The sequence below is a fragment of the Polypterus senegalus genome, chromosome 5 (genome assembly GCF_016835505.1).
Source record: "Polypterus senegalus isolate Bchr_013 chromosome 5, ASM1683550v1, whole genome shotgun sequence".
Classification (NCBI taxonomy): domain Eukaryota; kingdom Metazoa; phylum Chordata; class Cladistia; order Polypteriformes; family Polypteridae; genus Polypterus; species Polypterus senegalus.
Genome location: NC_053158.1, coordinates 89,975,641 through 89,994,109, shown reverse-complemented (window position 1 = coordinate 89,994,109; position 18,469 = coordinate 89,975,641).

Sequence of the window (18,469 nt, the reverse complement as noted above, 5' to 3'; positions counted from 1 at the left end):
ATTTTAGTTATTCCACTGACTTTAAATGTAAACTCTGTCATCTCCTTTTTAAAATCTGGCAGGAAATTAAAGTTATTAGCAGGCTCCTAAAGAAATTATCGTTTTGCTGTTTGATCAAATTACTATTCTCAGGTTAACATCCTAATATATTTTTACTTTAGCTACTTCTATAAATCTATTTCCTATGTTCCTACATTTCAACAGTGAAATAAGAAAAATAAACAATTTATTAGTGACTTTACAATGAGTGTCGATATCAGAAAAGGATAATGAATATTATTATATTATTTTCCAATTACTACAAAACTATTTGCTTGAAATTATTATCTCTTATACAGAAAAGCAGATTAGTTTTCTTGAATTTACAAAAAATGAAATTTGCAAGATAAAGCAAATGCAGACAGAGTGTGATGTGAAAGTCTATGACAGTGATGGCATTTCTCTTTTAGGTATCATCGACATTATCTCCATCTAGTTTTCAGAAAATCATCTTTAGTCTAAACAGTTAGATCAATAGTTTAGTTAGTCTAAAATCGAATGATGAATACAATGACTTGAGTGTAAGTTATGTGAGAGATAAATGCTGCTAAAGGTGACCCCATCTGATCTTTAGGACATCCCTCTTCAATGGCAGTGAACTTAAGCAAAGCAGAGTGTAAGTAACTATGTTTGACATTCAAATTCAAGTTCAAATTTATTCTATATTGGCCCGGGTTGACTCCATGAGCCATAACACCACTTGAACCCGCAACCACCAAAAACATGAACAAAGATGATCCAGACAAATGAGGACACAAACAGGAAAGAGTATGGCGCAAAGTACTTTTATATAAATAAAATGTATTATTATTATTGTAATTATTAAAACAGTGCAGTGCAAGTTCTTCCGTCTTCTATTTATAAAAATAGGTGATAAAATTGAAGGTTAAAAAGACCAATAAACAATCTATAAATATTCCTTTAAAACAAGGTTTAAATCCCACACTAAAACCGTGTTCTGAAAACAAACAATGCAAGCCTTTGGTGTCACCTTCTATATGGATGTCTCCTCCGCTTACCCTTTTCAGGTCTTCCCAGCTTGAGCCAACCTCATCTGATAGATACAGTCAACCTTTTATCAGCTCAAGCCCCACTGCTCAGTGTCTCTGAGCAGCTCATGAGCCCAGATTCACTTGTCCCACCGATGTCCCCATGTGTTTCCCGGACCTCTCAGTGTGTCTGGTCACCCTTGTTCCCCTGCATTACTCATAAGGGAGCAAGCCAACCCCTCATTTACCATATATACGTTCATCTAGGGTACATTGAATTCCTGACTATCTGCCTTCCCTCTACACCTCCATCTCTACCAGAATCCTGCCTCCCCTTTCACTTTCTTCCACTTTAACCTCTGTTCTGTTCCAGTCCACTCTGTCTTCCTGCCCAGATTCCTTTCATATATGGACAGGGATGCAGTTGTGCTGATAACAAACCCCAAAGTGCTACTGAGGTAATCAACTGAACTGCATGTGTCTGTACTTGGTTACAAGATCAGCCGGTCACCCCAATTAACGCCCTGGAGCTGCTCCACTATGCTACCAGATACACCTACACCCCTCCAAGGCTTGTGTACCTTAATCAAAATATTTATTTAAAATCACACATCAACTTGTACCTCTGTCATCACAGCATGACTCCTATAGATTAGTGACAGCAATACAATATTAGCCAATGAATAAAATAGTATACGTACATTATATTAAAAAATACATTTTCATATATTAAAAACAGGATTAGCAATAGATTTAAGATGTCAGTATAAGGAACTATCGAGTAGCCCTATGAACCGAAGATAAAACATTCCCTGGATGTAGCAGTGAAATTACTAATGGCTCTATACCATTTCCAGTACAGAAGAGAAAACATTACTATTCAAGATGGCTGAGGCCTTTAAAAATACTTTTTTCCTTAGTAAAGTAATATGTTTTATACATAGTATATCATGAACAAAAAAGAGAGCTTTGTGCCAGAAATACCCTGTGATGACTTCATCTCACTCTGTAGTACTGTGCAGTTCTGAAAGGGGCAAGTGCCTTACTACGTGGTTATGGAATTCACTCTCGACTCTTATTCTCCACACAGGGTGAGACTCCTTGACTGTAAATAATGTAAAATGTGTCATAAGTGACACTAGATCCACCAAAATTATAGTGCTGGCTCTCTCTATAAGACAGTTAACAGTGTTAATGAAAAAATGGATTGTTTCCTTGTTCCTTAATATTAAGGGAAAGATCTCTGTCCCAACACCTTTGTGCAAGAAGGCAAATGTCTTCTTTGTAAGCTTTCTCATCATCATAACTAGTGATCGCATCAAAGTTTGTGGTATTATCATCAAATTAAATAATAGAATAGCTATATATTCCCATGGTTAAAAGTGAACAAAGAGTACAGAAGGGAGTCACCGCACTACCCTTTGGGGTGTCTACATTAAAGCTTTGTGTGGTGGAAATGATGCAGCTAGTTAGCACAACCTTGGATCCACTGCTTGGAAATCCTGAGATTCAGTTGTAGAGGGTGGCACATTATGCAATCTCTAGTCATGGGTGATTTCAGGTTTGCCAACTAGAGTAGTCAATCTCATTGTTGTTAACCTTCTGAACATTACATTTGTTCTCAAAAAAACATGTAAAAAGTGTTGCATTTTTTGACTTGAAAAATTACATATTTATTAAATCTGATCTTTCTATTGCAAAATGTGCAAAACACTAAAAGTACAAAGTCAGAAGTCAGTCAGTCAGTCATTGTTCAACCCGCTATAACCTAACATAGGGTCACGGGGGTCTGCTGGAGCCAATCCCAGCCAACACAGGGCGCAAGGCAGAAACAAATCCCAGACAGCCCACCACAGAATTCAGAAGTGTAGAAAGTATAATAATGATGTAAATAATAATCTATCTTAAAGACAGACCTCAGTATGTGCGTCTCGGGAACTGCAGTTCTGATATTGTGGTCAGCAATACAGGAGCCTAGCAGGGGACTGTATTTTCTCCAGTCCTGTTCAGAGTCCTGCCACATGCAAAAGTTTGCTGACGACACTTCTATTATGGGCTGCCTCAGGAGTGGACAGGAGGAGGAGTATAGGAACCTAATCAAGGACTTTGTTAAATGGTGTAACTCAAACCAACTACAACTGAACACCCGCAAAACCAAGGAGCTGGTGGTGGATTTTAGGAGGCCCAGGCCCCTCATGGACCCCGTAATCATTAGAGGTGATTGTGTGCAGAGGGTGCAGACCTATAAATACCTGGGAGTGCAGCTGGATGATAAATTGAACTGGACTGCCAATACTGATGCTCTGTGCAAGAGAGGACAGAGTCGACTATACTTCCTTAGAAGGCTGGTGTCCTTCAAGATCCGCAATAAGATGCTGCAGATGTTCTATCAGACGGTTGTGGTGAGGGACCTCTTCTATGCAGTGGTATGCTGGGGAGGCAGCATAAAGAAGAGGGATGCCTCACACCTGGACAATCTGGTGAGGAAGGCAGGCTCTATTGTAGGCACAGAGCTGGACAGTTTGACATCCACGGCAGAGTGACGGGCACTGAGCAGGCTCCTGTCAGTAATGGAGAATCCACTGCAGCCACTGAGTAGTATCATCTCCAGACAGAGGAGCAGCTTCAACGACAGACTGCTGTCACTGTCCTGCTCCACTGACAGACTGAGGAGATCGTTCCTCCCCCACACTATGCGACTCTTCAATTTCACCCGGAGAGAATAAATGTTAACATTATGGTCTGTCTGTTATACCTTCATTGTTATCACTCTTTAATATTGTTCTTTATCAATATGCTGCTGCTGGAGTATGTGAATTTCCCCTTGGGATTAATAAAGTGTCTATCTATCTATCTAATAAAAATAATGCTAATACTGTATATACTGTCCAAATGTTTAATTTGTGTGGTATATCTTGAAATATGGTGAAATATACAATCCAACATCACAGTCGGGACAATAGTAGCATGATTCCTTGCAGATTTTCTTTCCAGACTGATCAGCTTTTGAAAAGCATGCTGCATGTGTGCAATTGGAATGCCTCCAAAATACTTCCAGTGAAACATATGAGGCTATTGCTGTATTTTTCAATGAAAAAATTGATGATATTAGAAATAATATAGTATACCTCCCAAACACGGCGGATCCTCCTAAGCCCCAGTACTCCGGTATAAACAAATTAAATTCTTTCAGAAGGATAGATTTACCTGATTTACATAGAATAATTTCTCAACTGAGACCCTCCACCTGCGTCCTTGACCCAATACCAACAAGTTTTTTCAAAGAAGTATTGGGCGTGCTAATTATAGTATTCTTGACATAGTAAACTTGTCATTAACCGTCATGAGATACGGGGGTCTTCCCAGACTGTCTTAAGACTGCTTTTGAAATTTTTAGACCCATTTCTAACCTGCCTTTCTTAAGTAAAATTCTAGAGAAGGCAGTCATTATGCAGTTAAATGACCACCTCAATAAACATGCTATTCTTGATAAGTTTCAATTGGGTTTTAGAACAAATCACAGTACAGAAACTGCACTCGTTAAAGTAGTACATGACTTGCGGGTAAATGCAGACAGAGGCCATTTATCTGTTCTCATCCTCTTAGATCTGAGTGCCACATTTGATACCATTGATCACAATATTCATAGAAATTGCCTTAGTCAATGGGTGGGCCTCTCTGACAGTGTCTTAAATTTGTTTGAATCCTACCTGGCAGGTAGAAAATTCTTTGTTAGTTGTGGTAATTATAACTCAAAGACACATGATATCCTATATGGTGTTCCACAAGGCTCTATCCTGGGTCTGCTGCTCTTTTCAATCTACATGCTTCCGTTAGGTCAGATCATCTCGGGGCATAACGTGAGTTACCATAGCTATGCTGATGACACATAGCTGTATTTATCAATAGCCCCTGATGACCCTGATTCTGTTATTTCACTAACACAATGTCTTACTTGTGTTTCTAAATGGATGAATAGTAAGTTTCTCAAGCTAAATAAAGAGAAAACAGAAATTTTAGTGATTGGCAATAATGGTTATAATGAGGTTATTAGAAATAAACTTGATGCATTAGGATTAAAAGTCAAGACGGAGGTAAATAACTTAGGGGTAACCATTGACTGTAACCTGAATTTTAAATAGCATATTAATCAGATCACTAGGACAGCATTTTTTCACTTAAGAAACATAGCAAAAGTTAGACCTCTCATATCATTGAAAGATGCTGAGAAATTAGTTCACGCTTTTGTATTCAGTCGGCTAGATTACTGTAATGCACTCCTCTCAGGACTACCCCAAAAAGTCATAAATCACTTGCAACTAGTGCAGAATGCAGCTGCAGGAATCCTAACTAGGAAAAGAAAATCTGAGTAGATTTCTCCAGTTTTGATGTCACTACACTGGTTGCCTGTGTCATTCACAATTAACTTTAAAATACTGCTTATGGTTTACAAAGCCTTAAAAAATCTCACTTCATCGTATATATCAGAATGTCTGACACCTTATATTCAAAATCGTAACCTTAGATCCTCAAATGGGTATCTGCTTAGAATTCCAAGAGCTAAACTTAAAAGACCTTCTGCTGTTATGCACCTAAAATCTGGAATAGCCTGCCAATAGAAATTCGCCAGGCTAATACAGTGGAGCTTAAAACTGCTAAAAACTCATTACTTTAACATGGCCTTTTCATAGCTTCATTTTAATTTAATCCTGATGCTCTGTATTTTCAATTAATTATCTATATAATTAACTATTCATGATGGCTCTAAAATCCATACTATCCCCTACTCTCTGTTCTGTTTCTTTCCTGGTTTTCTGTGATGACGACCTGGGCCACCAACACCTAATCAAAGCACCATGATGTTCCTACATTGATGGATTAAAAGCCAGAAGTCTACATGACCATCATCATCAAGTCCTTCCATGAGAACCCTAAATACAAATAGGACTGTTTCATTTATGTTAGGTTGAATGAAAGGGGCTGGGCGGTCTCTTGGTCTGGAACCCCTGCAGATTTTATTTTTTCTCTCCAGCCATCTGGAAGTTTTTTTTGTTTTTTCTGTCCTCCCTGACCATCGGATCTTAATCTTATTCTATGTTAATTAATGTTATCTTATTTTAATTTTTACTTTGTCTTTTTTTTCTCTTTTTTTCATCATGTAAAGCATTTTGAGGTATATAATTTGTATGAAAATATGCTATATAAATAAATGTTGTTGTTTCTTGTCGCTACCTTCTGTGCACTGATTGTTAGCTCTCATGTACACGGAGTCCACCCCTACAACTAAAGACAAAATCGAACAAGTCACAGATTAGTAGGAGTGAGTTGCTGGGTATATCCCATTAGGCTAACAGCTTCACAGGAGCACGCTGTCGACTGCTTGCTATTCAGTATGATTATGTAAATGAAGGCTACAACTGAAAATCACTGGAAAAGTGGTATAATGTAACAGAGCCCTTAAATTATAATTATAGGAGATATACCTGTAGATTGGTTGTCAGGATGTACAAACTGAAGTTCATCTAAAACCTGAAATATTAGATTTAATGTGACCTAGTTACTGTGTCTCAGTACATTTACATTTCATCACAGTGCTAGTGACTGTCAATAGTTTGTAATCATTAACAAATTCACTTTTTATTTCCCTCAACAAAGGAGTAATGGTTGTTGGTTCAACAGCAGCCACTGAATCAACTACTTCCTGATCTAACCACATATCTGTATCTTTATATTGTTTTCCTTACTAACCTTTTTCTTTGCAAATCTCAATAAAGTTGCATAGCTTGTTTTGAATTATTCTTTCTTTAGTAATAACAGATTTTTTTCTTTACAAATTTAGAGTTTTCAGGCTTTATATATGGGTGACAGAACAACACAGTAATGAGAACATTGGCCTAACAGCCCCCAGAACCAACGCTAAATTACAAGCCTGGCTGTTGTCGCTACTGAGTCTCAATATTCTTCCTATATCTATGCAAGTTTTCTAAAGATGCTCCAGATTTTATCCAACAATGACACATTAGGCTGACTGATATTTATATTGTACTAGCATGAGTGAGTGTGGGAACCAGCAAAGGGGATTATTCATGGTCCCTTATTCATGGTAGATTCCTCTTGTGTGGCTGATGTTTCTGGTATAATTTCTCAGCCCCTCCCAGGATCCAGTACTAGATTAAGTAGATATAAAATATCTATATAATGTACTGCCACAAACTCCACAAAGAGCCATAGCAAGGTTTGGGGCAGCCACCCGTATAATTGGTTTCCTGGCTGCAAATTGACGTTTTAAATGATTGCACTGCTGTGCACAAAACAGAGTCCAAAACAGAACTGAGGGAATAAGGAAAAGGTGGAGGCTTTTAAAGGGGAAGATAGGAAGTGAGATCAAAGGGGTCGGGCTCAGGAAGGTCTTCAATAATAGGTTCGACCCAGGACATGGCATCACAGGGGCCGGAGCCTGCAAGGTCTTCTTCCATAGGCTCGGTCCCGGAAGTGATGTCAAGAGGGCCAGGTGGAATCTCCCGTGAATGGTCTGCAGGCTAGGGAGAAAAAGAGTCAGTGCACTCTACCACATCCCGGTATGATTCAGAACTGCCCTTCCTCAAACCCTTTAGCTGCCTCCCATGCACACGTGTGTGACAGTACACATTTATATTAAAGATATAAAAAGGACTTACAGTGCCTATAAAAAATATTCATCTATTCAAAAACTGTTGAACTGGATTGACACTCAGCCTCCAGCCTGGTTTACTTTTAGCCTGTTTGTTATGAGCCAGCAATGTGAGTAATATTGAATTTGCAGCAAAAAACTTGCAAAACTATGTTGTTTCTTACTTAGTGAAATTCACACAATTGATCCAGGAAGAAAGGTATTTATTACAATATAAAAACCCATTTTCCCCCCATATTGTCATCTCATCAGCAACCTCAAGGCAGTAATGTAGCAGGAACTATAAATCTCACCAGGCAGCAGGAGTGTGCTGGGGTTGATGGGAGGATGCTTTATCTTTGCATACAGAGTTTAAATAGAACATGCAAAAACAGGACCTCATCAAAAACTGCTGTTACAGAATTTTGATCTCATCTAATTTTGGATTACATCTTTTGTCTAGGACTAAGTCTTTTTGCGCCATCATAGACTGTGATTAGTCATGTTTGATTTCTAAAAGACATTTTCCCCCATATATTTTCATTTGGACCCTGCTCTATGAAATTTACAGGTCCAAAAGAAATGCATAGTGTTGTTAAACCCTTAAGGTGGAGTATGTACCATTCTTAACACCCCTCAAAAAAAAACTTTAAAAATTACAAAAAACTTTTTTTAGTGAGTTTTGTGGTTGTGAAGTCACATGTGAAATGAATTTTCAATTTCACAGCTGTTTTGCTCATCACTGCCTTTCACATTTTTTGTGAAGTTGTATTTTATATAAACTAGCAATTCGGGCTATTGGACAGGGACAGCAGCGGCCTGGTGCATACTGGTCAAACCTGCATTTATGAAAAAAATTTTGTATTGTGTACATGTGACAATAACTCTAAAATGAACTGATGACACAAAATTTTTTATCAGAAGCAAAGCCTTACATTTTTGAAAAAAACAACATTGTTATACATCTGTATATCTATATACAGTGTATAAAAGCCAAATACCAATGACTCACTCATCACGAAATCTCTTGAAACATGAGGACTTGGGGCTTAAAATTTGGAATGTAGGTTACCCTTGGCCCATAGGTGCTCGCTAAGAAACAGTTTTAAAAATTTTGTGGTCCAAACACGAAATTTCTTATATTTTTTAGACCCGTTTGTAAGTCTGTCTGCTTTTTACGAGAGAACTACTTAACGGATTTAGTTTTTTTCTATAATTTGCTCGAACCTTTAGTTGATTTGTGACTTTCTCATCGTGCTAATTATAATAGTTTGTTTGCAGTACCAATTTATTAGTGTGAATCCAAGAGAGACTCATCGGGCTGCGGGGAGGCGGCGAAGCCCTCATCACTCAAGTGTCTGCTTCAGGATGTAACGTTAACTCCACTTAGTTAGTGTACAAAAGAACTACTTAACTGATTTAGATTTTTTTCTATAATTTGCTTGAACATTCCGGTTGATTTTCGACTTCTCTCATTGCACTACGAATCATAGTTTGCTTGCAGGAACGATATATAGTTGCGCTAATCCAAGACAGAGGCTGCAGGCCGAGCGGAGTGGGAAGAGTGACATCAGGAGTAGAGAGCTGGGTGTGGCCGTCCTCACTGTCCTATTTCGCTAATATATGGGTGAAGCCGTGGGGGATGGCTGGTAATTACTATGTGCAATAGAGCTAAACTGCAATAAAATAGAGTTGGGCATAATTTCTTTAATGCGTGCTGTTCAGAATATGGTAGAAAGAAAATACATTACTAACATCATTACTGCTTTCTGTTGGTATACATTTATTCAAGTCCATTTTATGATGAGGTAGTTATAATTTTAAGCTTCGATATATAGTGTTGTGATATGTAGCAATTTCAAATCACATTTCAAACCCTTTTATAATATTATTTTGTCACTCTTCTTTATAATAATGCAGAGTCCCCAACCCTCACAGACCACCCCTAATGCAGTTGCTTTCTGCAGTCCATGCAACCCTCGGAAATTTTCATATTTTATTGTTATTCAGCTGTAATGGATTGTCTACATATTACTTGTGCATTACATATTTGTAGAAGCCTGAGTTTAAAAATTATGTCTTCTTGCAAAGCTATTCCTTTAGAATTTGCTGTAAAGCAAGAAACATTGTTTACAGTAGGTTCTTAAGGACAGAATGGGTGTAAATCCTGTTATTATCTTTAGCCACAAATCCTAAAAGTTAAAGTTTTAATCCAATTGATAAAAAATAAACAAATACATTTTCTTTAAAAGGTAGCTCTTTTTTTGAATAGGTAAGCAGTTCTTGATTAGGTAAGTGGTTCAAGAAATTACTAACTGTGGTCATTCTGTGTTTTTTTTACCTCACCTATTCTCTCAAAGACTAAAAACAGGACATGTTGTTTTAGCAATGTTCGTTGTATTACGTAATGGAGATCAGGGAAGGTGGATTTTCATGCCTATAAAACCAATGGAATAATTTAAACAGATTCGTTGAAAACTCCAATAAGAGTTTTGGAACACATCAACGTAATAAAGACTTCCTTTTGATATTCAATATCGTGGCTTACATTTTCTTCCACAGTTTATGGTGTTAGAGGTGGGATCATACTACTCTGATGATTCTTTCTATTAACATTCTTTTTAGCCTCACACTGCAGTCCCATATTCTGTGTTGCTGAAAAAAAATAATCACAGAGTTCTGAGCCCATTACTGACACCATAAATTGCAGTAACCACACATCCCTCGGAACTTACACCTCTATTTTGTGAGGTATCAGCTGAGGTATGTTTTGAACAATCTTGGGAAAGTGCTTGAGTGTTACCACACAGGTCCTAATCCAAGGATCTAATTTTTGTTGGGGAAAACTGCAATGTAGATAATAATAGTTATTTGAAACTGTCCTTCTCATAAGCTTTAAGAGTAGAAGAACAAAGCAAAAGTAAATCAATATACTGTATTAGTCATAGAATCACAATGGATTAAATTTTACTTTTTTGTCTCTGATCAATAGAAACAGACTTTTGAATGTCAATGTGAAAACAGATATCTTCAAAGTGGTCTAAATTGATTACAAATATAAAACACAAAATAATAAATCACATTAACATTCTCTCACTTTAATATGACACATCTAAATCATCAATGGTTTCAAAGTCACATGCTTAGTTTAGTGGAGATCAGCTGTCTGTAGTCAAGGGGTTTCAACAGATGTAGAATAAATTAACCTTATCGGGACGTCCAGCTGTTATTAAGTCAGCATCATGGCCTAACTTATACAATTAAGACAAAATAACTCTTCAAGCAAATCATTGTCAAGCTGCTTATTGGAGTCCAGTTTTATCAATCATTAACAAAAGGAAAGAAAAAGGCACTGCACTAAATCTGCCTCATGCAGGACATCCAGAAAATTTAAGAGATAGTGCAAGAAGGCTAGTGAAGGAGGCCACCCACAAGGAGGCTGCTTCAAATCAGGGAGGCTGGGCATACAAAACTGTTGCACGGTTGCTTCACTAGTTACAGCTTTATGGGAGATTTGCAAAAAGAAAGCCATTGTTAAAAACCACACATGATTTCTCGGCTAGGGTTTGCCAGCTGGAAGAAGGTTCTATGGCAGGGCTATTCAAAGGACGGTCTGTTAGCCACATGTGGCTCAGAAGCTACCTCTGAGTGGCCCAAACCGTGGTCGCACCAGGGCTCCAGACTGCAACTAGAATGATCACAAATGTGACCAAAATAGGTTTGACATTTCAACTTCAAGTTCACCAGTGGCAAATTAAATCATTGAAACTAATTATATTGTAACAGATGCAAAAGGCCATTTTTTTTTTATTGTTGAGTGTATGTGCTGTTAACACGTGCCAGTATGGGGCTCCCATTGCATATCCTTGAGCAGCATAAAGGCAGGTTTTTATCATGGCATCACAGTGAAAATGACGTCAGACTTGGAGACATGCAGGGAAAATATTTCTAAGCACACAGCACTTCTGATGGGACGGCTATGAATTTTAACAAGGGGCTGGTTACACTTGTGCCAGAATAATGAACGAAGGACTAAATATGACGTGACTAGTTATCAAAACAAAATGGAAAGCATGCAAAACATTTGAAATTCCTCTGTCCTTCATGTAGGTACCCTGTTATGAATATACCTGTGTCCCGTGAAATTCAGTTGTCCCTTTTAATTTCACGCAGGCACACTAAGGTTTGATTGTCACCGATCTTCTTGTGTTTGTGCATTTTGCATTCTTTTTCTCTTTTGATTTAAGGTATAATCCATGCAAAAAGTCGGCCTGTCTGTCAGTAAACATGTACAAGCAGTCACCTGCCTGCTGTTTCATCACACACAGCAATGTTATGAAGTCTGCTTTTAAGGTTGCAGGTGTATTAGTCTCATTTTACTGGGCTGCTCAGTGATTGATGGAGGATAATAAACTTTGTACCAATAAATGGGAGATCAACATAGAAACATGGAAAATAAGATTTAGTAAAAATATTAAGAGTAATAATTATAATTAATAATTCACTACTTGACACACAAGAACTCTATACAGACATTTTAAAATAAATGTACTAATCCACTTTCACGCCATAGGTGGTGCCTTGCTCTTAAACATTTATTCAGGTAGTTTTGTTTCTGGGAAAAAAAAAATTCCACAGGAAAGGTGTTGTTGTGGAACTTAAATTTAACCTCTGTCATATGAGGGATTAAAACCGTGCGAATGAAATAGTTAAATTCAATGAAAAAAAATTCCCTTGCCTGTCATGATCACCCCTTTAAATTGGGGGAGGACCTCATGTTTCAAATGGGAAATAAACGTAATTGCTAATACTGTGCACTTGTTTTTGATTTTATGCACTTTGAGATGTGCCTGAGTCAGAAGTAGATAAAATGTTTATTGTTTGTATTTCAAAAGAGGAAAAAAGTATTGCTATTACGTCAGATTCTATTCAGTTATAGCCTTTCTGTTGTTTTTTTTTATACATTTTCTGATGTGCCTGTGTCAGATGTGTCCAAATTTAAAAGGAAAACAATGAATAAACGTTACTTGTTTTTAAATATATTAATTTGTTTTGATTTAAAATTTGTTATTACCTACAGCCTACCGGCTGTGGAAAATGTCTGGCCCAGCTACACTTCTTGGTTTGAAAATCTGGCCCAACTGAATTTGGAAAGTAATAACCCTGTTCTATGGTCTGACGAGACCATAATTGAACTTTTTAGTCACAAAACTAAAAATGCCTTTTGTAACACATTATCAAAAACAAACCTCACTGCATTGATGCTTCTCTGCAGCAGGCCCTAGAAGGCTTGTGAGGTTGGATGGTAAAAGAAATGCAGAAAAATACAGGGAAAACTCAAAAGAAAATCTGAGTAAATCTGTAAGATACTTGCACCTTCAAAAGAGATTTGGTTTCCAACAGGACAACCACAGAAACAATAAAGCCAAAAGTACACAGGAATGGCTAGAAAACAGCAAGGTTAATGTACTGGAGTGGCCAAATCATAATCTTAATCTCAACACAATTGAAAATTTATAGCTGGACCTGAAAAAGTCTGTTCACTCACAACCTCCAAGCAAAGTGACAGAGCTTGAGCTTTTTTTTGTAAAGAGGAATGGGAATAAATTGCAGTGTCCATGGTCCTCATGATAACATTGGGCATAGAATTCACACTAAAAATTGGTGTACGGACAAAAGCAGAAATGTGCATACACACAAAAAAAGATGCATAAATCTATGTGTACACCATCTTCCCTGATCTTTTGCAACATAAATGCCGGCCAGCGTGAAATGTAACGCACGTTCACGCACCTGCCACCCCACCCCGACTCCTCCCAGAATTACGCCTCTTTGAATATACAAATCAATATAAATAGAACCTGAAGTTCAGCATTCTGTGAAAAGACAATGGCAAAAGCACAGGGAAAAAAGAAGAACTTCAATGAATGCCAAGTGGAGGCAAGAACAAACATACTATTTATTGGTTTAAGCAGTGGTATAAACTGCAAAAGGATGTTGATCGAGTGACACAGAGCAGCAGAGAAACTCGAAAGCTGAAGTACAGAAAGTCTCAGAGTGCCTGAATTAAATAAGAAGTGGTCAAATATCAAAGTCACTGTGAAAGGCAAGTCGAAGCCCACCATCTGAGTGTCATATGGAAGTATATTAGGGTATTAGGGAAAAAAAATATAGGGACACAGTGGAAAAAAATGTTGAAATGTCAACTATAATCTCGAAATCTCCACTCTAATCACATATTTTGTCATTAAAGTAGAACATCATAAACTTAATCTTAAAGTTGTTTAATTTACTACTTTCTCAAATCCAATCATAACTAAAGTAGCATGTTTAAATGCTTTGTATTCTGTGTGTTCTCCTATGTGCTATATGCGTGTGAATCACTATGTTCTTCTTAAAAGGGCTTTCCCTTACGCCAACAGGACACAGAATATGTTACATTCATGATATTATAGCTCTCTGAACAATTTAAATATTAAGATGTATTCTTGATATCATTTTCATGATGATAGGAATTAAAACATTTATTAAAAATGGTGGCACAGTGGTAGCGATGAGCTGGCGCCCTGTCTAGAGATTGTTCCTGTCACTGCAAGATGCTTGCTGTGCTATGTGTAACCCTTAATGAAATAATTTATTGCAGCAGTACTCTCTCTTTCAAACGTACTAACCCATAATTCCTGTTCTTCCTTTTCTTTCTCCAAGTAACCAGTCACCACACAATAATAAATGTCAAGCCATCTGTAATCTTAGAACGCCAATTCTTCAAAACTTTTAAGGAACATTGAACTATCTTCGTAGTACATGTTTAATTATTCCATCCATCTATCCATCCAGGGTTGTGCCACTCCCAGCAAGTATACAGCGCAGGAACAATCCCTGAACGGGTCACCAGTTCATCACTACCTCTGCGCCACCGTGCCCACATGTTTAATTATTAACAGTATATATTATTTAAATTATGTTAAAAATGTACAGTGTCTGTATAATGTAATATACTGTACTTACTTTACTGCATTTCATCTTAAAAATATCAAGAGCTCCAAGAAGATAGCACTTGGAAATCTAAAGTCGTTATCGTATGTAAATATGCGCTCTCTTCTATTGAATTGAATTCCCTTATTGTTACTGTATGGTACGATGAGATTTAATATGCAAATCCTCCATAAACTTATTTTCCTATAAAATAATAAAATAACAATAATAATAATAGGATAAAAAACAATGAAAATACATTATGAAAGCATATGTACAATAAACATGTACATATAGTGCAGATAGTGAAAATGGTACATGAAGTGGCTTAGGTTGTACAATATTACATTACAAATATAGTGCAAGTTTACAGTGAGGCAATTGTATATATAAGTACAAACAGTTCTATCAGGAGCACTTCATGGAATGATTGAGTGTGTTTAGATCTTATTGGTTTTTTGAACCACAAGGTCCCTACAGGAAAGGCTGTAAAGTGTTTGTTGTATGGTAGTAGTAGTAGTAGTTCAAATAGACAGTGTGCATGGCTGAGGCCGCGTGTGCTAGATGCAGTATCCTGATAATCCTCTTTCCAATCAGCTGCTGCAGAGCTGTGATTCCACACTCAGATACAGTGGGTTAAATACTCTGAGTGGTGCACTGAGAGTAACAATACTAAAGTAGCTATGGTATTTGAAATATTTTGGCCATTTCGTGGATCATTATATTGTTACAGGTTGATTACAATCAGATGCCTTAAACTAAAAAACGATATGCGGTTAATTTCAGTGTATGTGAATCTAAAAAAGAAAGGGAAACCACACGGGAACAATAGCACTGCTTTGACACTGGGTACCACCAGTTTGCAAAACCAAGCGGAGGACTTGCTTACACAAGGGATTGAGCTGTTGTAAAAATGTGTGTGGCTTTACGCAGATTTTAGTTTTTATACATTGCGGGCGTACACACCATTTATATATGAGGCCCCAGATGTGCAAATCTGATAGAGACCTGTTCAATGGCTGCCAATAGTGCATCAAATAAAATACTGACTTGATATGGTTGAATACTTATGTGATCAATAATTTAGATCACTTCAATACGTTTTCACTTTACATTTAAAATCTCATCTGTTGATCGGGGACAAAAACGTTAAAGTAATTCGATTGTGATTTAATGTTGTATAATAATAAAATGTGAAAACTTTAAAAGGGATGAACACTTTTAATTGGCACTGCACATTATACCACTGAATATGTTAACAATAGATTTTATATTAAGCTGTTTGCTCTCCAGCTAGACTTACTTGCACGTTTCTAGTTATTTTTATTCTGTATCATGCAGAAAACAGAAAAAAAGATTCAGCACACTTTTTTAACTGTGCTTGTTAAACTAACACAACACATCCCATTTGATGCAGTCGTGATCACAAAGCTTAACATTTAATGTAACATAATTCTCTAGCAGACAGTGACATGGCATCCAAAGTCACTTGGCAGACTGCGATAACAGACATGTCTTGTAATAAAATTGCTTTATTTATTTGCTTCTTGAGGACTGCCTCTGAACACTGACTTGCACACTAAAATGTCTTGTGCAAGCCCATCTTTTGTGACAGATGAGCTGGAACACAAGTTAAAGAGCTTGTTGTGGCATCTTCATTTCATCATCGGTAAATGCAAGAAAGCTTAAAAATGCAGCACTAGAAAAAGCTTTAAAAATGAACTGACATTAATTTAATGTTCTGTTTGAGGTTAATTGGAAAAATATTGGTAAGAAAATGTTTAGTAGTTATTCATTTTGCTCACGTATTTCACCAAACTAAGCATTACAATTTTCAAATTATATGAATATTTTCTATTAAAACTAAAGTCCAAATGAGAATAAGTTGCCTGAAAGCCTGATTTTTCACTTGAAAACCTGTGCCCTTCACCATTAGGAATATTTTTTTTGCTTCAGGTTAAGCTTTATACCCCTTTAACTGAAGCAAGGAATGAGCAAAATCCCACATTGCTCTGGAGACATGGATCAGGTAGGAGAGTACAAACAGCCATGATGAATCAGGCTAGGTCGTACATAGCAAGGTCAAAACAAGAACCAAAAGGAGAATACAAAGTCATAGTCAAAGTAAAATTCAGGAAACTTGAACTAAGAGCAAAACATGCTGTAATATTATTTGAAATCATCTAGACTCGGATTAGAAATTAGGAAAAATGGATCTAATTAAACTATACCTTCAGAATATTTGCCTTTGTAAAGGTGATGCCATGCAATAAAAGGCTTTAGCCCACTGTCAATTGGGCTAAGAGGCTAGTACCTCAAGAAATAAGTAAGTGTAGAATGGATAATATAGTTGAGTACTCAGTTATTATGTGTTTACTGGTTTTACAGAGGGCAAGTGTGAGTGCAAACTCTGATGTCTTATTAATATACAGCATTAAAGCAATTAAGGAAAAAGATATAGGACATGATAATAGTAGCCAAGGAGAATGTGATATGTTGATTAAAGTTATGTAGCACTGCAGAAAGGATAAACTGGAAATCCCGAAAGGACTGTACATACAGTGGGAAAAAACATTAAATTGATAAAAAATTAACATCTTCATTTTATAAAATCTACATATCCTTGACATTTTCACTGAATCCATAAACGATTGTATGGATGTTTGGGGTATTCAGTGCTGACACAAATAATATTGCAGTGTGAAAGCAATGTTAAGTTATTGTATGACATTGAGGTAATGGGCAATGCTTTTTGGGAGCATGTCATCTATATACTGTAGTAGTTCATATTCTTTAAGATGTCCTGCCTTTGAAGTATACAGGTTATTAAATGGAATGTGCTTGTGTATTCTTGGCTAATCTAAATTTCATTCTAATAAATGGCACTCTCTCCACTGTCCTGGCTTGATTACTTCATTCCACCTAATGCTGCTATGCTGCTTGGATGAACTATGGTCCCTACAACCCTGAAATGCAATAAGTGCATTCAGGTAATGAATGGATAGATACTAAAAAGCAACAACAATTTATTTCTTATATAGCCAAAAATCACACAAGAAATGCCTCAATGGGCTTTAACAGGCATTGTTTCTTGACTCTCTACAAAGACAAGAAGAAAATTCCCAAAAAAAAAAATGTGGCAGGGAAAAAAATGGAATAAATCTTGGAAAAGACAATTCAGAGAGAGTGACCCCTTTTCAGGTAGGTTGGGTGTGCAATGGGTGTCAAAAATGGGGTAAATATAACACACAAAACAGATCACAAGTAATCTTTTTCAGAAAGCTAGAGGGACAATCTATCATTGCCACCTCATAAACGCAATACAACAGTACAAACTACTTTGTTGTTGCACAGCACTCCTCACCAAGTGCAGGCAAAGAGTACTATGACAACTCTCATGGCAAAATGCAAGAACAGATTATATGACTCATTAAGTACAGAACTATCATATATAAGGATACACATTTGTTAAAATACATCAAAAACAAAGTAGAAACTAAATAACATAAATTTAAAATATAACATCTGTCAATCAGCTAATAGTAGAACCATGGCTAGATTGTAGAAAACAAGTCAGAGGCAAGCCAGACACAATCAGAGTCCTGGAGACCTCGGCCAAGTCGTCTCCTCCCTGCTGAACCTTCCATATTTGAGTCAGTGCTAGGCTGGGCAGTTTGGTGACAGGACCCTTCTACTCCATGATTCCAGTGCTCCTTTATGTGAGACGACTTTTCCAAAGGCAAGCAAACAACTTGGTAGTACAGTAGTAGCACCAAGTGATACATTTGAGTACAGAGAAAATGATGAAAATAGAGCA